Here is a 23332-nt window from a genome sequence, read left to right as displayed (position 1 = left end):
AGTTATATTTCGCCTTTACGTTCGGCTTTTTTTCTCTCAAAACAAAAAGTACGTTCACAATTTGGGGCTTTTACGTACTTTTACATTTTTGCCGCATTATTTTCTTATTTCTCTCAGTTTTATGCTCTGCTTTACGTTTATTCTTTTATGTGTTTTCTCAATCTCTTATTTTTGTTCAGGTGTTGTTTCACTTACCTTTTCAAACTTCTTTTTATAGAAAAATTGTTGCCGTGATCTGGGTGCGAACACCCGACCTCCACCGCCGAAAGTGGCGCTTATACCACTAGGCCACGAGGCCCTAGGTACTGACCGTCTTTTGCAGATATATTAACACAAACTTTTTAAATAAACCAACATTACAAACTATATAATTGCAATAATTCACATAAAACGCAAATACTTTCAGTTCAAAAGTCGGCGAATTAGCTCGAGAAAGCATTTTGTTCCACTTTTTTCAATTTAATTCTCTAATTTTTCATCAGATTCCATCAAAACATACCGGGCGTATAAGTCAACTAAAGTTTGAAGTTATATATCACCTTTACGTTCGACTCTTTTACTCTCAAAACAAAAAGTACGTTCACAATTTGGGGCTTTTACGTACTTTTACATTTTTGCCGCATTATTTTCTTATTTCTCTCAGTTTTATGCTTTGCTTTACGTTTATTCTTTTATGTGTTTTCTCAATCTCTTATTTTTGTTCAGGTGTTGTTTCACTTACCTTTTCAAACTTCTTTTCATAGAAAAATTGTTGCCGTGATCCGGGTGCGAACACCCGACCTCCACCGCCGAAAGTGGCGCTTATACCACTAGGCCACGAGGCCCTAGGTACTGACCGTCTTTTGCAGATATTTTAACACAAACTTTTTAAATAAATCACAATTACTAACTATATAATTGCAATAATTCATCTAAAATGCAAATACATTTAGTTCAAAAGTCGGCGATTAGTCCGAGAAAGCATTTTGTTCCACTTTTTTCAATTTAATTCTCTAATTTTTCATCAGATTCCATCAAAACATACTGGGCGTATATGTCAACTAAAGTTTGAAGTTATATTTCGCATTTACGTTCGTCTTTTTTTCTCTCAAAACAAAAAGTACGTTTACAATTTGGGGCTTTTACGTACTTTTACATTTTTGCCGCATTATTTTCTTATTTCTCTCAGTTTTATGCTCTGCTTTACGTTTATTCGTCTATGTGTTCTCTCAATATCTTATTTTTGTTTAGGTGTTGTTTCACTTACCTTTTCAAACTTCTTTTCATAGAAAAATCGTTGCCGTGATCCGGGTGCGAACACCCGACCTCCACCGCCGAAAGTGGCGCTTATACCACTAGGCCACGAGGCCCTAGGTACTGACCGTCTTTTGCAGATATTTTAACACAAACTATTTAAATAAATCACAATTACTAACTATATAATTGCAATAATTCATCTAAAATGCAAATACATTTAGTTCAAAAGTCGGCGACTTAGCTCGAGAAAGCATTTTGTTCTACTTTTTTCAATTTAATTCTCTAATTTTTCATCAGATTCCATCAAAACATACCGGGCGTATTAGTCAACTAAAGTTTGAAGTTATATTTCGCCTTTACGTTCGTCTTTTTTTCTCTCAAAACAAAAAGTACGTTCACAATTTGGGGCTTTTACGTACTTTTACATTTTTGCCGCATTATTTTATTATTTCTCTCAGTTTTATGCTCTGCTTTACGTTTATTCTTTTATGTGTTTTCCTCAATCTCTTATTTTTGTTCAGGTGTTGTTTCACTTACCTTTTCAAACTTCTTTTCATAGAAAAATTGTTGCCGTGATCCGGGTGCGAACACCCGACCTCCACCGCCGAAAGTGGCGCTTATACCACTAGGCCACGAGGCCCTAGGTACTGACCGTCTTTTGCAGATATTTTAACACAAACTTTTTAAATAAATCACAATTACTAACTATATAATTGCAATAATTCATCTAAAATGCAAATACATTTAGTTCAAAAGTCGGCGACTTAGCTCGAGAAAGCATTTTGTTCCACTATTTTCAATTTAATTCTCCAATTTTTCATCAGATTCCATCAAAACATACTGGGCGTATATGTCAACTAAAGTTTGAAGTTATATTTCACCTTTACGTTCGTCTCTTTTTCTCTCAAAACAAAAAGTACGTTTACAATTTGGGGCTATTACGTACTTTTACATTTTTACCGCATTATTTTCTTATTTCTCTCAGTTTTATGCTCTGCTTTACGTTTATTCTTTTATGTGTTTTCTCAATATCTTATTTTTGTTTAGGTGTTGTTTCACTTACCTTTTCAAACTTCTTTTTATAGAAAAATTGTTGCCGTGATCCGGGGTTCGAACCCCCGACCTCCACCGTCGTAAGTGGCGCTTATACCACTAGGCCACGAGGCCCTAGGTACTGACCGTCTTTTGCAGATATTTTAACACAAACTTTTTAAATAAATCACAATTACTAACTATATAATTGCAATAATTCATCTAAAATGCAAATACATTTAGTTCAAAAGTCGGCGACTTAGCTCGAGAAAGCATTTTGTTCTACTTTTTTCAATTTAATTCTCTAATTTTTCATCAGATTCCATCAAAACATACCGGGCGTATAAGTCAACTAAAGTTTGAAGTTATATTTCGCCTTTACGTTCGTCTTTTTTTCTCTCAAAACAAAAAGTACGTTCACAATTTGGGGCTTCTACGTACTTTTACATTTTTGCCGCATTATTTTCTTATTTCTCTCAGTTTTATGCTCTGCTTTACGTTTATTCGTCTATGTGTTCTCTCAATATCTTATTTTTGTTTAGGTGTTGTTTCACTTACCTTTTCAAACTTCTTTTCATAGAAAAATTGTTGCCGTGATCCGGGTGCGAACACCCGACCTCCACCGCCGAAAGTGGCGCTTATACCACTAGGCCACGAGGCCCTAGGTACTGACCGTCTTTTGCAGATATTTTAACACAAACTTTTTAAATAAATCACAATTACTAACTATATAATTGCAATAATTCATCTAAAATGCAAATACATTTAGTTCAAAAGTCGGCGACTTAGCTCGAGAAAGCATTTTGTTCTACTTTTTTCAATTTAATTCTCTAATTTTTCATCAGATTCCATCAAAACATACCGGGTGTATTAGTCAACTAAAGTTTGAAGTTATATTTCGCCTTTACGTTCGTCTTTTTTTCTCTCAAAACAAAAAGTACGTTCACAATTTGGGGCTTTTACGTACTTTTACATTTTTGCCGCATTATTTTCTTATTTCTCTCAGTTTTATGCTCTGCTTTACGTTTATTCGTCTATGTGTTCTCTCAATATCTTCTTTTTGTTTAGGTGTTGTTTCACTTACCTTTTCAAACTTCTTTTCATAGAAAAATTGTTGCCGTGATCCGGGTGCGAACACCCGACCTCCACCGCCGAAAGTGGCGCTTATACCACTAGGCCACGAGGCCCTAGGTACTGACCGTCTTTTGCAGATATTTTAACACAAACTATTTAAATAAATCACAATTACTAACTATATAATTGCAATAATTCATCTAAAATGCAAATACATTTAGTTCAAAAGTCGGCGACTTAGCTCGAGAAAGCATTTTGTTCTACTTTTTTCAATTTAATTCTCTAATTTTTCATCAGATTCCATCAAAACATACCGGGCGTATTAGTCAACTAAAGTTTGAAGTTATATTTCGCCTTTACGTTCGTCTTTTTTTCTCTCAAAACAAAAAGTACGTTCACAATTTGGGGCTTTTACGTACTTTTACATTTTTGCCGCATTATTTTATTATTTCTCTCAGTTTTATGCTCTGCTTTACGTTTATTCTTTTATGTGTTTTCCTCAATCTCTTATTTTTGTTCAGGTGTTGTTTCACTTACCTTTTCAAACTTCTTTTCATAGAAAAATTGTTGCCGTGATCCGGGTGCGAACACCCGACCTCCACCGCCGAAAGTGGCGCTTATACCACTAGGCCACGAGGCCCTAGGTACTGACCGTCTTTTGCAGATATTTTAACACAATTTTTTTAAATAAATCACAATTACTAACTATATAATTGCAATAATTCATCTAAAATGCAAATACATTTAGTTCAAAAGTCGGCGACTTAGCTCGAGAAAGCATTTTGTTCTACTTTTTTCAATTTAATTCTCTAATTTTTCATCAGATTTCATCAAAACATACCGGGCGTATAAGTCAACTAAAGTTTGAAGTTATATTTCACCTTTACGTTAATCTTTTTTTCTCTCAAAACAAAAAGTACGTTCACAATTTGGGGCTTTTACGTACTTTTACATTTTTGCCGCATTATTTTCTTATTTCTCTCAGTTTTATGCTCTGCTTTACGTTTAATTCTTTTATGTGTTTTCTCAATATCTTATTTTTGTTCAGGTGTTGTTTCACTTACCTTTTCAAACTTCTTTTCATAGAAAAATTGTTGCCGTGATCCGGGTGCGAACACCCGACCTCCACCGCCGAAAGTGGCGCTTATACCACTAGGCCACGAGGCCCTAGGTACTGACCGTCTTTTGCAGATATTTTAACACAATTTTTTTAAATAAATCACAATTACTAACTATATAATTGCAATAATTCATCTAAAATGCAAATACATTTAGTTCAAAAGTCGGCGACTTAGCTCGAGAAAGCATTTTGTTCTACTTTTTTCAATTTAATTCTCTAATTTTTCATCAGATTTCATCAAAACATACCGGGCGTATAAGTCAACTAAAGTTTGAAGTTATATTTCACCTTTACGTTAATCTTTTTTTCTCTCAAAACAAAAAGTACGTTCACAATTTGGGGCTTTTACGTACTTTTACATTTTTGCCGCATTATTTTCTTATTTCTCTCAGTTTTATGCTCTGCTTTACGTTTAATTCTTTTATGTGTTTTCTCAATATCTTATTTTTGTTCAGGTGTTGTTTCACTTACCTTTTCAAACTTCTTTTCATAGAAAAATTGTTGCCGTGATCCGGGTGCGAACACCCGACCTCCACCGCCGAAAGTGGCGCTTATACCACTAGGCCACGAGGCCCTAGGTACTGACCGTCTTTTGCAGATATTTTAACACAATTTTTTTAAATAAATCACAATTACTAACTATATAATTGCAATAATTCATCTAAAATGCAAATACATTTAGTTCAAAAGTCGGCGACTTAGCTCGAGAAAGCATTTTGTTCTACTTTTTTCAATTTAATTCTCTAATTTTTCATCAGATTCCATCAAAACATACCGGGCGTATTAGTCAACTAAAGTTTGAAGTTATATTTCGCCTTTACGTTCGTCTTTTTTTCTCTCAAAACAAAAAGTACGTTCACAATTTGGGGCTTTTACGTACTTTTACATTTTTGCCGCATTATTTTCTTATTTCTCTCAGTTTTATGCTCTGCTTTACGTTTATTCGTCTATGTGTTCTCTCAATATCTTATTTTTGTTTAGGTGTTGTTTCACTTACCTTTTCAAACTTCTTTTCATAGAAAAATTGTTGCCGTGATCCGGGTGCGAACACCCGACCTCCACCGCCGAAAGTGGCGCTTATACCACTAGGCCACGAGGCCCTAGGTACTGACCGTCTTTTGCAGATATTTTAACACAAACTTTTTAAATAAATCACAATTACTAACTATATAATTGCAATAATTCATCTAAAATGCAAATACATTTAGTTCAAAAGTCGGCGACTTAGCTCGAGAAAGCATTTTGTTCTACTTTTTTCAATTTAATTCTCTAATTTTTCATCAGATTCCATCAAAACATACCGGGCGTATTAGTCAACTAAAGTTTGAAGTTATATTTCACCTTTACGTTAATCTTTTTTTCTCTCAAAACAAAAAGTACGTTCACAATTTGGGGCTTTTACGTACTTTTACATTTTTGCCGCATTATTTTCTTATTTCTCTCAGTTTTATGCTCTGCTTTACGTTTAATTCTTTTATGTGTTTTCTCAATATCTTATTTTTGTTCAGGTGTTGTTTCACTTACCTTTTCAAACTTCTTTTCATAGAAAAATTGTTGCCGTGATCCGGGTGCGAACACCCGACCTCCACCGCCGAAAGTGGCGCTTATACCACTAGGCCACGAGGCCCTAGGTACTGACCGTCTTTTGCAGATATTTTAACACAATTTTTTTAAATAAATCACAATTACTAACTATATAATTGCAATAATTCATCTAAAATGCAAATACATTTAGTTCAAAAGTCGGCGACTTAGCTCGAGAAAGCATTTTGTTCTACTTTTTTCAATTTAATTCTCTAATTTTTCATCAGATTCCATCAAAACATACCGGGCGTATTAGTCAACTAAAGTTTGAAGTTATATTTCGCCTTTACGTTCGTCTTTTTTTCTCTCAAAACAAAAAGTACGTTCACAATTTGGGGCTTTTACGTACTTTTACATTTTTGCCGCATTATTTTCTTATTTCTCTCAGTTTTATGCTCTGCTTTACGTTTATTCGTCTATGTGTTCTCTCAATATCTTATTTTTGTTTAGGTGTTGTTTCACTTACCTTTTCAAACTTCTTTTCATAGAAAAATTGTTGCCGTGATCCGGGTGCGAACACCCGACCTCCACCGCCGAAAGTGGCGCTTATACCACTAGGCCACGAGGCCCTAGGTACTGACCGTCTTTTGCAGATATTTTAACACAAACCTTTTTAATTAATCACAATTACTAACTATATAATTGCAATAATTCATCTAAAATGCAAATACATTTAGTTCAAAAGTCGGCGAATTAGCTCGAGAAAGCATTTTGTTCCACTATTTTCAATTTAATTCTCCAATTTTTCATCAGATTCCATCAAAACATACCGGGCGTATAAGTCAACTAAAGTTTGAAGTTATATTTCGCCTTTACGTTCGTCTTTTTTTCTCTCAAAACAAAAAGTACGTTCACAATTTGGGGCTTTTACGTACTTTTACATTTTTGCCGCATTATTTTCTTATTTCTCTCAGTTTTATGCTCTGCTTTACGTTTATTCGTCTATGTGTTCTCTCAATATCTTATTTTTGTTTAGGTGTTGTTTCACTTACCTTTTCAAACTTCTTTTCATAGAAAAATTGTTGCCGTGATCCGGGTGCGAACACCCGACCTCCACCGCCGAAAGTGGCGCTTATACCACTAGGCCACGAGGCCCTAGGTACTGACCGTCTTTTGCAGATATTTTAACACAAACCTTTTTAATTAATCACAATTACTAACTATATAATTGCAATAATTCATCTAAAATGCAAATACATTTAGTTCAAAAGTCGGCGAATTAGCTCGAGAAAGCATTTTGTTCCACTATTTTCAATTTAATTCTCCCATTTTTCATCAGATTCCATCAAAACATACCGGGCGTATAAGTCAACTAAAGTTTGAAGTTATATTTCGCCTTTACGTTCGTCTTTTTTTCTCTCAAAACAAAAAGTACGTTCACAATTTGGGGCTTTTACGTACTTTTACATTTTTGCCGCATTATTTTCTTATTTCTCTCAGTTTTATGCTCTGCTTTACGTTTAATTCTTTTATGTGTTTTCTCAATATCTTATTTTTGTTCAGGTGTTGTTTCACTTACCTTTTCAAACTTCTTTTCATAGAAAAATTGTTGCCGTGATCCGGGTGCGAACACCCGACCTCCACCGCCGAAAGTGGCGCTTATACCACTAGGCCACGAGGCCCTAGGTACTGACCGTCTTTTGCAGATATTTTAACACAAACTTTTTAAATAAATCACAATTACTAACTATATAATTGCAATAATTCATCTAAAATGCAAATACATTTAGTTCAAAAGTCGGCGACTTAGCTCGAGAAAGCATTTTGTTCTACTTTTTTCAATTTAATTCTCTAATTTTTCATCAGATTCCATCAAAACATACCGGGCGTATTAGTCAACTAAAGTTTGAAGTTATATTTCGCCTTTACGTTCGTCTTTTTTTCTCTCAAAACAAAAAGTACGTTCACAATTTGGGGCTTTTACGTACTTTTACATTTTTGCCGCATTATTTTCTTATTTCTCTCAGTTTTATGCTCTGCTTTACGTTTATTCGTCTATGTGTTCTCTCAATATCTTATTTTTGTTTAGGTGTTGTTTCACTTACCTTTTCAAACTTCTTTTCATAGAAAAATTGTTGCCGTGATCCGGGTGCGAACACCCGACCTCCACCGCCGAAAGTGGCGCTTATACCACTAGGCCACGAGGCCCTAGGTACTGACCGTCTTTTGCAGATATTTTAACACAATTTTTTTAAATAAATCAACATTACTAACTATATAATTGCAATAATTCACCTAAAATGCAAATACATTTAGTTCAAAAGTCGGCGACTTAGCTCGAGAAAGCATTTTGTTCCACTATTTTCAATTTAATTCTCCAATTTTTCATCAGATTCCATCAAAACATACTGGGCGTATATGTCAACTAAAGTTTGAAGTTATATTTCACCTTTACGTTCGTCTCTTTTTCTCTCAAAACAAAAAGTACGTTTACAATTTGGGGCTATTACGTACTTTTACATTTTTACCGCATTATTTTCTTATTTCTCTCAGTTTTATGCTCTGCTTTACGTTTATTCTTTTATGTGTTTTCTCAATCTCTTATTTTTGTTCAGGTGTTGTTTCACTTACCTTTTCAAACTTCTTTTCATAGAAAAATTGTTGCCGTGATCCGGGTGCGAACACCCGACCTCCACCGCCGAAAGTGGCGCTTATACCACTAGGCCACGAGGCCCTAGGTACTGACCGTCTTTTGCAGATATTTTAACACAAACCTTTTTAATTAATCACAATTACTAACTATATAATTGCAATAATTCATCTAAAATGCAAATACATTTAGTTCAAAAGTCGGCGAATTAGCTCGAGAAAGCATTTTGTTCCACTATTTTCAATTTAATTCTCCAATTTTTCATCAGATTCCATCAAAACATACCGGGCGTATAAGTCAACTAAAGTTTGAAGTTATATTTCGCCTTTACGTTCGTCTTTTTTTCTCTCAAAACAAAAAGTACGTTCACAATTTGGGGCTTTTACGTACTTTTACATTTTTGCCGCATTATTTTCTTATTTCTCTCAGTTTTATGCTCTGCTTTACGTTTATTCGTCTATGTGTTCTCTCAATATCTTCTTTTTGTTTAGGTGTTGTTTCACTTACCTTTTCAAACTTCTTTTCATAGAAAAATTGTTGCCGTGATCCGGGTGCGAACACCCGACCTCCACCGCCGAAAGTGGCGCTTATACCACTAGGCCACGAGGCCCTAGGTACTGACCGTCTTTTGCAGATATTTTAACACAATTTTTTTTAAATAAATCACAATTACTAACTATATAATTGCAATAATTCATCTAAAATGCAAATACATTTAGTTCAAAAGTCGGCGACTTAGCTCGAGAAAGCATTTTGTTCTACTTTTTTCAATTTAATTCTCTAATTTTTCATCAGATTCCATCAAAACATACCGGGCGTATTAGTCAACTAAAGTTTGAAGTTATATTTCGCCTTTACGTTCGTCTTTTTTTCTCTCAAAACAAAAAGTACGTTCACAATTTGGGGCTTTTACGTACTTTTACATTTTTGCCGCATTATTTTCTTATTTCTCTCAGTTTTATGCTCTGCTTTACGTTTATTCGTCTATGTGTTCTCTCAATATCTTATTTTTGTTTAGGTGTTGTTTCACTTACCTTTTCAAACTTCTTTTCATAGAAAAATTGTTGCCGTGATCCGGGTGCGAACACCCGACCTCCACCGCCGAAAGTGGCGCTTATACCACTAGGCCACGAGGCCCTAGGTACTGACCGTCTTTTGCAGATATTTTAACACAAACCTTTTTAATTAATCACAATTACTAACTATATAATTGCAATAATTCATCTAAAATGCAAATACATTTAGTTCAAAAGTCGGCGAATTAGCTCGAGAAAGCATTTTGTTCCACTATTTTCAATTTAATTCTCCAATTTTTCATCAGATTCCATCAAAACATACCGGGCGTATAAGTCAACTAAAGTTTGAAGTTATATTTCGCCTTTACGTTCGTCTTTTTTTCTCTCAAAACAAAAAGTACGTTCACAATTTGGGGCTTTTACGTACTTTTACATTTTTGCCGCATTATTTTCTTATTTCTCTCAGTTTTATGCTCTGCTTTACGTTTATTCGTCTATGTGTTCTCTCAATATCTTATTTTTGTTTAGGTGTTGTTTCACTTACCTTTTCAAACTTCTTTTCATAGAAAAATTGTTGCCGTGATCCGGGTGCGAACACCCGACCTCCACCGCCGAAAGTGGCGCTTATACCACTAGGCCACGAGGCCCTAGGTACTGACCGTCTTTTGCAGATATTTTAACACAAACTTTTTAAATAAATCACAATTACTAACTATATAATTGCAATAATTCATCTAAAATGCAAATACATTTAGTTCAAAAGTCGGCGACTTAGCTCGAGAAAGCATTTTGTTCTACTTTTTTCAATTTAATTCTCTAATTTTTCATCAGATTCCATCAAAACATACCGGGCGTATTAGTCAACTAAAGTTTGAAGTTATATTTCGCCTTTACGTTCGTCTTTTTTTCTCTCAAAACAAAAAGTACGTTCACAATTTGGGGCTTTTACGTACTTTTACATTTTTGCCGCATTATTTTCTTATTTCTCTCAGTTTTATGCTCTGCTTTACGTTTATTCGTCTATGTGTTCTCTCAATATCTTATTTTTGTTTAGGTGTTGTTTCACTTACCTTTTCAAACTTCTTTTCATAGAAAAATTGTTGCCGTGATCCGGGTGCGAACACCCGACCTCCACCGCCGAAAGTGGCGCTTATACCACTAGGCCACGAGGCCCTAGGTACTGACCGTCTTTTGCAGATATTTTAACACAATTTTTTTAAATAAATCACAATTACTAACTATATAATTGCAATAATTCATCTAAAATGCAAATACATTTAGTTCAAAAGTCGGCGACTTAGCTCGAGAAAGCATTTTGTTCTACTTTTTTCAATTTAATTCTCTAATTTTTCATCAGATTCCATCAAAACATACCGGGCGTATTAGTCAACTAAAGTTTGAAGTTATATTTCGCCTTTACGTTCGTCTTTTTTTCTCTCAAAACAAAAAGTACGTTCACAATTTGGGGCTTTTACGTACTTTTACATTTTTGCCGCATTATTTTCTTATTTCTCTCAGTTTTATGCTCTGCTTTACGTTTATTCGTCTATGTGTTCTCTCAATATCTTATTTTTGTTTAGGTGTTGTTTCACTTACCTTTTCAAACTTCTTTTCATAGAAAAATTGTTGCCGTGATCCGGGTGCGAACACCCGACCTCCACCGCCGAAAGTGGCGCTTATACCACTAGGCCACGAGGCCCTAGGTACTGACCGTCTTTTGCAGATATTTTAACACAAACCTTTTTAATTAATCACAATTACTAACTATATAATTGCAATAATTCATCTAAAATGCAAATACATTTAGTTCAAAAGTCGGCGAATTAGCTCGAGAAAGCATTTTGTTCCACTATTTTCAATTTAATTCTCCAATTTTTCATCAGATTCCATCAAAACATACCGGGCGTATAAGTCAACTAAAGTTTGAAGTTATATTTCGCCTTTACGTTCGTCTTTTTTTCTCTCAAAACAAAAAGTACGTTCACAATTTGGGGCTTTTACGTACTTTTACATTTTTGCCGCATTATTTTCTTATTTCTCTCAGTTTTATGCTCTGCTTTACGTTTAATTCTTTTATGTGTTTTCTCAATATCTTATTTTTGTTCAGGTGTTGTTTCACTTACCTTTTCAAACTTCTTTTCATAGAAAAATTGTTGCCGTGATCCGGGTGCGAACACCCGACCTCCACCGCCGAAAGTGGCGCTTATACCACTAGGCCACGAGGCCCTAGGTACTGACCGTCTTTTGCAGATATTTTAACACAATTTTTTTAAATAAATCACAATTACTAACTATATAATTGCAATAATTCATCTAAAATGCAAATACATTTAGTTCAAAAGTCGGCGACTTAGCTCGAGAAAGCATTTTGTTCTACTTTTTTCAATTTAATTCTCTAATTTTTCATCAGATTCCATCAAAACATACCGGGCGTATTAGTCAACTAAAGTTTGAAGTTATATTTCGCCTTTACGTTCGTCTTTTTTTCTCTCAAAACAAAAAGTACGTTCACAATTTGGGGCTTTTACGTACTTTTACATTTTTGCCGCATTATTTTCTTATTTCTCTCAGTTTTATGCTCTGCTTTACGTTTATTCGTCTATGTGTTCTCTCAATATCTTATTTTTGTTTAGGTGTTGTTTCACTTACCTTTTCAAACTTCTTTTCATAGAAAAATTGTTGCCGTGATCCGGGTGCGAACACCCGACCTCCACCGCCGAAAGTGGCGCTTATACCACTAGGCCACGAGGCCCTAGGTACTGACCGTCTTTTGCAGATATTTTAACACAAACCTTTTTAATTAATCACAATTACTAACTATATAATTGCAATAATTCATCTAAAATGCAAATACATTTAGTTCAAAAGTCGGCGAATTAGCTCGAGAAAGCATTTTGTTCCACTATTTTCAATTTAATTCTCCAATTTTTCATCAGATTCCATCAAAACATACCGGGCGTATAAGTCAACTAAAGTTTGAAGTTATATTTCGCCTTTACGTTCGTCTTTTTTTCTCTCAAAACAAAAAGTACGTTCACAATTTGGGGCTTTTACGTACTTTTACATTTTTGCCGCATTATTTTCTTATTTCTCTCAGTTTTATGCTCTGCTTTACGTTTATTCGTCTATGTGTTCTCTCAATATCTTATTTTTGTTTAGGTGTTGTTTCACTTACCTTTTCAAACTTCTTTTCATAGAAAAATTGTTGCCGTGATCCGGGTGCGAACACCCGACCTCCACCGCCGAAAGTGGCGCTTATACCACTAGGCCACGAGGCCCTAGGTACTGACCGTCTTTTGCAGATATTTTAACACAATTTTTTTAAATAAATCACAATTACTAACTATATAATTGCAATAATTCATCTAAAATGCAAATACATTTAGTTCAAAAGTCGGCGACTTAGCTCGAGAAAGCATTTTGTTCTACTTTTTTCAATTTAATTCTCTAATTTTTCATCAGATTCCATCAAAACATACCGGGCGTATTAGTCAACTAAAGTTTGAAGTTATATTTCGCCTTTACGTTCGTCTTTTTTTCTCTCAAAACAAAAAGTACGTTCACAATTTGGGGCTTTTACGTACTTTTACATTTTTGCCGCATTATTTTCTTATTTCTCTCAGTTTTATGCTCTGCTTTACGTTTATTCGTCTATGTGTTCTCTCAATATCTTATTTTTGTTTAGGTGTTGTTTCACTTACCTTTTCAAACTTCTTTTCATAGAAAAATTGTTGCCGTGATCCGGGTGCGAACACCCGACCTCCACCGCCGAAAGTGGCGCTTATACCACTAGGCCACGAGGCCCTAGGTACTGACCGTCTTTTGCAGATATTTTAACACAATTTTTTTAAATAAATCACAATTACTAACTATATAATTGCAATAATTCATCTAAAATGCAAATACATTTAGTTCAAAAGTCGGCGACTTAGCTCGAGAAAGCATTTTGTTCTACTTTTTTCAATTTAATTCTCTAATTTTTCATCAGATTCCATCAAAACATACCGGGCGTATTAGTCAACTAAAGTTTGAAGTTATATTTCGCCTTTACGTTCGTCTTTTTTTCTCTCAAAACAAAAAGTACGTTCACAATTTGGGGCTTTTACGTACTTTTACATTTTTGCCGCATTATTTTCTTATTTCTCTCAGTTTTATGCTCTGCTTTACGTTTATTCGTCTATGTGTTCTCTCAATATCTTATTTTTGTTTAGGTGTTGTTTCACTTACCTTTTCAAACTTCTTTTCATAGAAAAATTGTTGCCGTGATCCGGGTGCGAACACCCGACCTCCACCGCCGAAAGTGGCGCTTATACCACTAGGCCACGAGGCCCTAGGTACTGACCGTCTTTTGCAGATATTTTAACACAATTTTTTTAAATAAATCACAATTACTAACTATATAATTGCAATAATTCATCTAAAATGCAAATACATTTAGTTCAAAAGTCGGCGACTTAGCTCGAGAAAGCATTTTGTTCTACTTTTTTCAATTTAATTCTCTAATTTTTCATCAGATTCCATCAAAACATACCGGGCGTATTAGTCAACTAAAGTTTGAAGTTATATTTCGCCTTTACGTTCGTCTTTTTTTCTCTCAAAACAAAAAGTACGTTCACAATTTGGGGCTTTTACGTACTTTTACATTTTTGCCGCATTATTTTCTTATTTCTCTCAGTTTTATGCTCTGCTTTACGTTTATTCGTCTATGTGTTCTCTCAATATCTTATTTTTGTTTAGGTGTTGTTTCACTTACCTTTTCAAACTTCTTTTCATAGAAAAATTGTTGCCGTGATCCGGGTGCGAACACCCGACCTCCACCGCCGAAAGTGGCGCTTATACCACTAGGCCACGAGGCCCTAGGTACTGACCGTCTTTTGCAGATATTTTAACACAATTTTTTTAAATAAATCACAATTACTAACTATATAATTGCAATAATTCATCTAAAATGCAAATACATTTAGTTCAAAAGTCGGCGACTTAGCTCGAGAAAGCATTTTGTTCTACTTTTTTCAATTTAATTCTCTAATTTTTCATCAGATTCCATCAAAACATACCGGGCGTATTAGTCAACTAAAGTTTGAAGTTATATTTCGCCTTTACGTTCGTCTTTTTTTCTCTCAAAACAAAAAGTACGTTCACAATTTGGGGCTTTTACGTACTTTTACATTTTTGCCGCATTATTTTCTTATTTCTCTCAGTTTTATGCTCTGCTTTACGTTTATTCGTCTATGTGTTCTCTCAATATCTTATTTTTGTTTAGGTGTTGTTTCACTTACCTTTTCAAACTTCTTTTCATAGAAAAATTGTTGCCGTGATCCGGGTGCGAACACCCGACCTCCACCGCCGAAAGTGGCGCTTATACCACTAGGCCACGAGGCCCTAGGTACTGACCGTCTTTTGCAGATATTTTAACACAAACTTTTTAAATAAATCACAATTACTAACTATATAATTGCAATAATTCATCTAAAATGCAAATACATTTAGTTCAAAAGTCGGCGACTTAGCTCGAGAAAGCATTTTGTTCTACTTTTTTCAATTTAATTCTCTAATTTTTCATCAGATTCCATCAAAACATACCGGGCGTATTAGTCAACTAAAGTTTGAAGTTATATTTCGCCTTTACGTTCGTCTTTTTTTCTCTCAAAACAAAAAGTACGTTCACAATTTGGGGCTTTTACGTACTTTTACATTTTTGCCGCATTATTTTCTTATTTCTCTCAGTTTTATGCTCTGCTTTACGTTTATTCGTCTATGTGTTCTCTCAATATCTTATTTTTGTTTAGGTGTTGTTTCACTTACCTTTTCAAACTTCTTTTCATAGAAAAATTGTTGCCGTGATCCGGGTGCGAACACCCGACCTCCACCGCCGAAAGTGGCGCTTATACCACTAGGCCACGAGGCCCTAGGTACTGACCGTCTTTTGCAGATATTTTAACACAATTTTTTTAAATAAATCACAATTACTAACTATATAATTGCAATAATTCATCTAAAATGCAAATACATTTAGTTCAAAAGTCGGCGACTTAGCTCGAGAAAGCATTTTGTTCTACTTTTTTCAATTTAATTCTCTAATTTTTCATCAGATTCCATCAAAACATACCGGGCGTATTAGTCAACTAAAGTTTGAAGTTATATTTCGCCTTTACGTTCGTCTTTTTTTCTCTCAAAACAAAAAGTACGTTCACAATTTGGGGCTTTTACGTACTTTTACATTTTTGCCGCATTATTTTCTTATTTCTCTCAGTTTTATGCTCTGCTTTACGTTTATTCGTCTATGTGTTCTCTCAATATCTTATTTTTGTTTAGGTGTTGTTTCACTTACCTTTTCAAACTTCTTTTCATAGAAAAATTGTTGCCGTGATCCGGGTGCGAACACCCGACCTCCACCGCCGAAAGTGGCGCTTATACCACTAGGCCACGAGGCCCTAGGTACTGACCGTCTTTTGCAGATATTTTAACACAATTTTTTTAAATAAATCACAATTACTAACTATATAATTGCAATAATTCATCTAAAATGCAAATACATTTAGTTCAAAAGTCGGCGACTTAGCTCGAGAAAGCATTTTGTTCTACTTTTTTCAATTTAATTCTCTAATTTTTCATCAGATTTCATCAAAACATACCGGGCGTATAAGTCAACTAAAGTTTGAAGTTATATTTCACCTTTACGTTAATCTTTTTTTCTCTCAAAACAAAAAGTACGTTCACAATTTGGGGCTTTTACGTACTTTTACATTTTTGCCGCATTATTTTCTTATTTCTCTCAGTTTTATGCTCTGCTTTACGTTTATTCGTCTATGTGTTCTCTCAATATCTTCTTTTTGTTTAGGTGTTGTTTCACTTACCTTTTCAAACTTCTTTTCATAGAAAAATTGTTGCCGTGATCCGGGTGCGAACACCCGACCTCCACCGCCGAAAGTGGCGCTTATACCACTAGGCCACGAGGCCCTAGGTACTGACCGTCTTTTGCAGATATTTTAACACAATTTTTTTAAATAAATCACAATTACTAACTATATAATTGCAATAATTCATCTAAAATGCAAATACATTTAGTTCAAAAGTCGGCGACTTAGCTCGAGAAAGCATTTTGTTCTACTTTTTTCAATTTAATTCTCTAATTTTTCATCAGATTCCATCAAAACATACCGGGCGTATTAGTCAACTAAAGTTTGAAGTTATATTTCGCCTTTACGTTCGTCTTTTTTTCTCTCAAAACAAAAAGTACGTTCACAATTTGGGGCTTTTACGTACTTTTACATTTTTGCCGCATTATTTTCTTATTTCTCTCAGTTTTATGCTCTGCTTTACGTTTATTCGTCTATGTGTTCTCTCAATATCTTATTTTTGTTTAGGTGTTGTTTCACTTACCTTTTCAAACTTCTTTTCATAGAAAAATTGTTGCCGTGATCCGGGTGCGAACACCCGACCTCCACCGCCGAAAGTGGCGCTTATACCACTAGGCCACGAGGCCCTAGGTACTGACCGTCTTTTGCAGATATTTTAACACAATTTTTTTAAATAAATCACAATTACTAACTATATAATTGCAATAATTCATCTAAAATGCAAATACATTTAGTTCAAAAGTCGGCGAATTAGCTCGAGAAAGCATTTTGTTCCACTATTTTCAATTTAATTCTCTAATTTTTCATCAGATTCCATCAAAACATACCGGGCGTATTAGTCAACTAAAGTTTGAAGTTATATTTCGCCTTTACGTTCGTCTTTTTTTCTCTCAAAACAAAAAGTACGTTCACAATTTGGGGCTTTTACGTACTTTTACATTTTTGCCGCATTATTTTCTTATTTCTCTCAGTTTTATGCTCTGCTTTACGTTTATTCGTCTATGTGTTCTCTCAATATCTTATTTTTGTTTAGGTGTTGTTTCACTTACCTTTTCAAACTTCTTTTCATAGAAAAATTGTTGCCGTGATCCGGGTGCGAACACCCGACCTACGCCGAAAGTGGCGCTTATACCACTAGGCCACGAGGCCCTAGGTACTGACCGTCTTTTGCAGATATTTTAACACAAACCTTTTTAATTAATCACAATTACTAACTATATAATTGCAATAATTCATCTAAAATGCAAATACATTTAGTTCAAAAGTCGGCGAATTAGCTCGAGAAAGCATTTTGTTCCACTATTTTCAATTTAATTCTCCAATTTTTCATCAGATTCCATCAAAACATACCGGGCGTATAAGTCAACTAAAGTTTGAAGTTATATTTCGCCTTTACGTTCGTCTTTTTTTCTCTCAAAACAAAAAGTACGTTCACAATTTGGGGCTTTTACGTACTTTTACATTTTTGCCGCATTATTTTCTTATTTCTCTCAGTTTTATGCTCTGCTTTACGTTTAATTCTTTTATGTGTTTTCTCAATATCTTATTTTTGTTCAGGTGTTGTTTCACTTACCTTTTCAAACTTCTTTTCATAGAAAAATTGTTGCCGTGATCCGGGTGCGAACACCCGACCTCCACCGCCGAAAGTGGCGCTTATACCACTAGGCCACGAGGCCCTAGGTACTGACCGTCTTTTGCAGATATTTTAACACAAACTTTTTAAATAAATCACAATTACTAACTATATAATTGCAATAATTCATCTAAAATGCAAATACATTTAGTTCAAAAGTCGGCGACTTAGCTCGAGAAAGCATTTTGTTCTACTTTTTTCAATTTAATTCTCTAATTTTTCATCAGATTCCATCAAAACATACCGGGCGTATTAGTCAACTAAAGTTTGAAGTTATATTTCGCCTTTACGTTCGTCTTTTTTTCTCTCAAAACAAAAAGTACGTTCACAATTTGGGGCTTTTACGTACTTTTACATTTTTGCCGCATTATTTTCTTATTTCTCTCAGTTTTATGCTCTGCTTTACGTTTATTCGTCTATGTGTTCTCTCAATATCTTATTTTTGTTTAGGTGTTGTTTCACTTACCTTTTCAAACTTCTTTTCATAGAAAAATTGTTGCCGTGATCCGGGTGCGAACACCCGACCTCCACCGCCGAAAGTGGCGCTTATACCACTAGGCCACGAGGCCCTAGGTACTGACCGTCTTTTGCAGATATTTTAACACAATTTTTTTAAATAAATCAACATTACTAACTATATAATTGCAATAATTCACCTAAAATGCAAATACATTTAGTTCAAAAGTCGGCGACTTAGCTCGAGAAAGCATTTTGTTCCACTATTTTCAATTTAATTCTCCAATTTTTCATCAGATTCCATCAAAACATACTGGGCGTATATGTCAACTAAAGTTTGAAGTTATATTTCACCTTTACGTTCGTCTCTTTTTCTCTCAAAACAAAAAGTACGTTTACAATTTGGGGCTATTACGTACTTTTACATTTTTACCGCATTATTTTCTTATTTCTCTCAGTTTTATGCTCTGCTTTACGTTTATTCTTTTATGTGTTTTCTCAATCTCTTATTTTTGTTCAGGTGTTGTTTCACTTACCTTTTCAAACTTCTTTTCATAGAAAAATTGTTGCCGTGATCCGGGTGCGAACACCCGACCTCCACCGCCGAAAGTGGCGCTTATACCACTAGGCCACGAGGCCCTAGGTACTGACCGTCTTTTGCAGATATTTTAACACAAACCTTTTTAATTAATCACAATTACTAACTATATAATTGCAATAATTCATCTAAAATGCAAATACATTTAGTTCAAAAGTCGGCGAATTAGCTCGAGAAAGCATTTTGTTCCACTATTTTCAATTTAATTCTCCAATTTTTCATCAGATTCCATCAAAACATACCGGGCGTATAAGTCAACTAAAGTTTGAAGTTATATTTCGCCTTTACGTTCGTCTTTTTTTCTCTCAAAACAAAAAGTACGTTCACAATTTGGGGCTTTTACGTACTTTTACATTTTTGCCGCATTATTTTCTTATTTCTCTCAGTTTTATGCTCTGCTTTACGTTTAATTCTTTTATGTGTTTTCTCAATATCTTATTTTTGTTCAGGTGTTGTTTCACTTACCTTTTCAAACTTCTTTTCATAGAAAAATTGTTGCCGTGATCCGGGTGCGAACACCCGACCTCCACCGCCGAAAGTGGCGCTTATACCACTAGGCCACGAGGCCCTAGGTACTGACCGTCTTTTGCAGATATTTTAACACAAACTTTTTAAATAAATCACAATTACTAACTATATAATTGCAATAATTCATCTAAAATGCAAATACATTTAGTTCAAAAGTCGGCGACTTAGCTCGAGAAAGCATTTTGTTCTACTTTTTTCAATTTAATTCTCTAATTTTTCATCAGATTTCATCAAAACATACCGGGCGTATAAGTCAACTAAAGTTTGAAGTTATATTTCACCTTTACGTTAATCTTTTTTTCTCTCAAAACAAAAAGTACGTTCACAATTTGGGGCTTTTACGTACTTTTACATTTTTGCCGCATTATTTTCTTATTTCTCTCAGTTTTATGCTCTGCTTTACGTTTATTCGTCTATGTGTTCTCTCAATATCTTCTTTTTGTTCAGGTGTTGTTTCACTTACCTTTTCAAACTTCTTTTCATAGAAAAATTGTTGCCGTGATCCGGGTGCGAACACCCGACCTCCACCGCCGAAAGTGGCGCTTATACCACTAGGCCACGAGGCCCTAGGTACTGACCGTCTTTTGCAGATATTTTAACACAATTTTTTTAAATAAATCACAATTACTAACTATATAATTGCAATAATTCATCTAAAATGCAAATACATTTAGTTCAAAAGTCGGCGACTTAGCTCGAGAAAGCATTTTGTTCTACTTTTTTCAATTTAATTCTCTAATTTTTCATCAGATTCCATCAAAACATACCGGGCGTATTAGTCAACTAAAGTTTGAAGTTATATTTCGCCTTTACGTTCGTCTTTTTTTCTCTCAAAACAAAAAGTACGTTCACAATTTGGGGCTTTTACGTACTTTTACATTTTTGCCGCATTATTTTCTTATTTCTCTCAGTTTTATGCTCTGCTTTACGTTTATTCGTCTATGTGTTCTCTCAATATCTTATTTTTGTTTAGGTGTTGTTTCACTTACCTTTTCAAACTTCTTTTCATAGAAAAATTGTTGCCGTGATCCGGGTGCGAACACCCGACCTCCACCGCCGAAAGTGGCGCTTATACCACTAGGCCACGAGGCCCTAGGTACTGACCGTCTTTTGCAGATATTTTAACACAAACCTTTTTAATTAATCACAATTACTAACTATATAATTGCAATAATTCATCTAAAATGCAAATACATTTAGTTCAAAAGTCGGCGAATTAGCTCGAGAAAGCATTTTGTTCCACTATTTTCAATTTAATTCTCCAATTTTTCATCAGATTCCATCAAAACATACCGGGCGTATAAGTCAACTAAAGTTTGAAGTTATATTTCGCCTTTACGTTCGTCTTTTTTTCTCTCAAAACAAAAAGTACGTTCACAATTTGGGGCTTTTACGTACTTTTACATTTTTGCCGCATTATTTTCTTATTTCTCTCAGTTTTATGCTCTGCTTTACGTTTATTCGTCTATGTGTTCTCTCAATATCTTATTTTTGTTTAGGTGTTGTTTCACTTACCTTTTCAAACTTCTTTTCATAGAAAAATTGTTGCCGTGATCCGGGTGCGAACACCCGACCTCCACCGCCGAAAGTGGCGCTTATACCACTAGGCCACGAGGCCCTAGGTACTGACCGTCTTTTGCAGATATTTTAACACAAACCTTTTTAATTAATCACAATTACTAACTATATAATTGCAATAATTCATCTAAAATGCAAATACATTTAGTTCAAAAGTCGGCGAATTAGCTCGAGAAAGCATTTTGTTCCACTATTTTCAATTTAATTCTCCAATTTTTCATCAGATTCCATCAAAACATACCGGGCGTATAAGTCAACTAAAGTTTGAAGTTATATTTCGCCTTTACGTTCGTCTTTTTTTCTCTCAAAACAAAAAGTACGTTCACAATTTGGGGCTTTTACGTACTTTTACATTTTTGCCGCATTATTTTCTTATTTCTCTCAGTTTTATGCTCTGCTTTACGTTTAATTCTTTTATGTGTTTTCTCAATATCTTATTTTTGTTCAGGTGTTGTTTCACTTACCTTTTCAAACTTCTTTTCATAGAAAAATTGTTGCCGTGATCCGGGTGCGAACACCCGACCTCCACCGCCGAAAGTGGCGCTTATACCACTAGGCCACGAGGCCCTAGGTACTGACCGTCTTTTGCAGATATTTTAACACAAACTTTTTAAATAGATCACAATTACTAACTATATAATTGCAATAATTCACCTAAAATGCAAATACATTTAGTTCAAAAGTCGGCGACTTAGCTCGAGAAAGCATTTTGTTCCACTATTTTCAATTTAATTCTCCAATTTTTCATCAGATTCCATCAAAACATACTGGGCGTATATGTCAACTAAAGTTTGAAGTTATATTTCACCTTTACGTTCGTCTCTTTTTCTCTCAAAACAAAAAGTACGTTTACAATTTGGGGCTATTACGTACTTTTACATTTTTACCGCATTATTTTCTTATTTCTCTCAGTTTTATGCTCTGCTTTACGTTTATTCTTTTATGTGTTTTCTCAATCTCTTATTTTTGTTCAGGTGTTGTTTCACTTACCTTTTCAAACTTCTTTTCATAGAAAAATTGTTGCCGTGATCCGGGTGCGAACACCCGACCTCCACCGCCGAAAGTGGCGCTTATACCACTAGGCCACGAGGCCCTAGGTACTGACCGTCTTTTGCAGATATTTTAACACAAACTTTTTAAATAGATCACAATTACTAACTATATAATTGCAATAATTCATCTAAAATGCAAATACATTTAGTTCAAAAGTCGGCGACTTAGCTCGAGAAAGCATTTTGTTCTACTTTTTTCAATTTAATTCTCTAATTTTTCATCAGATTCCATCAAAACATACCGGGCGTATAAGTCAACTAAAGTTTGAAGTTATATTTCGCCTTTACGTTCGTCTTTTTTTCTCTCAAAACAAAAAGTACGTTCACAATTTGGGGCTTTTACGTACTTTTACATTTTTGCCGCATTATTTTCTTATTTCTCTCAGTTTTATGCTCTGCTTTACGTTTATTCGTCTATGTGTTCTCTCAATATCTTATTTTTGTTTAGGTGTTGTTTCACTTACCTTTTCAAACTTCTTTTCATAGAAAAATTGTTGCCGTGATCCGGGTGCGAACACCCGACCTCCACCGCCGAAAGTGGCGCTTATACCACTAGGCCACGAGGCCCTAGGTACTGACCGTCTTTTGCAGATATTTTAACACAATTTTTTTAAATAAATCAACATTACTAACTATATAATTGCAATAATTCACCTAAAATGCAAATACATTTAGTTCAAAAGTCGGCGACTTAGCTCGAGAAAGCATTTTGTTCCACTATTTTCAATTTAATTCTCCAATTTTTCATCAGATTCCATCAAAACATACTGGGCGTATATGTCAACTAAAGTTTGAAGTTATATTTCACCTTTACGTTCGTCTCTTTTTCTCTCAAAACAAAAAGTACGTTTACAATTTGGGGCTATTACGTACTTTTACATTTTTACCGCATTATTTTCTTATTTCTCTCAGTTTTATGCTCTGCTTTACGTTTATTCTTTTATGTGTTTTCTCAATCTCTTATTTTTGTTCAGG

This window comes from Tribolium castaneum, chromosome 10 (genome assembly GCF_031307605.1).
Source record: "Tribolium castaneum strain GA2 chromosome 10, icTriCast1.1, whole genome shotgun sequence".
Taxonomy (NCBI): Eukaryota; Metazoa; Arthropoda; class Insecta; order Coleoptera; family Tenebrionidae; genus Tribolium; species Tribolium castaneum.
Note: the sequence above shows the minus strand (reverse complement) of the source record.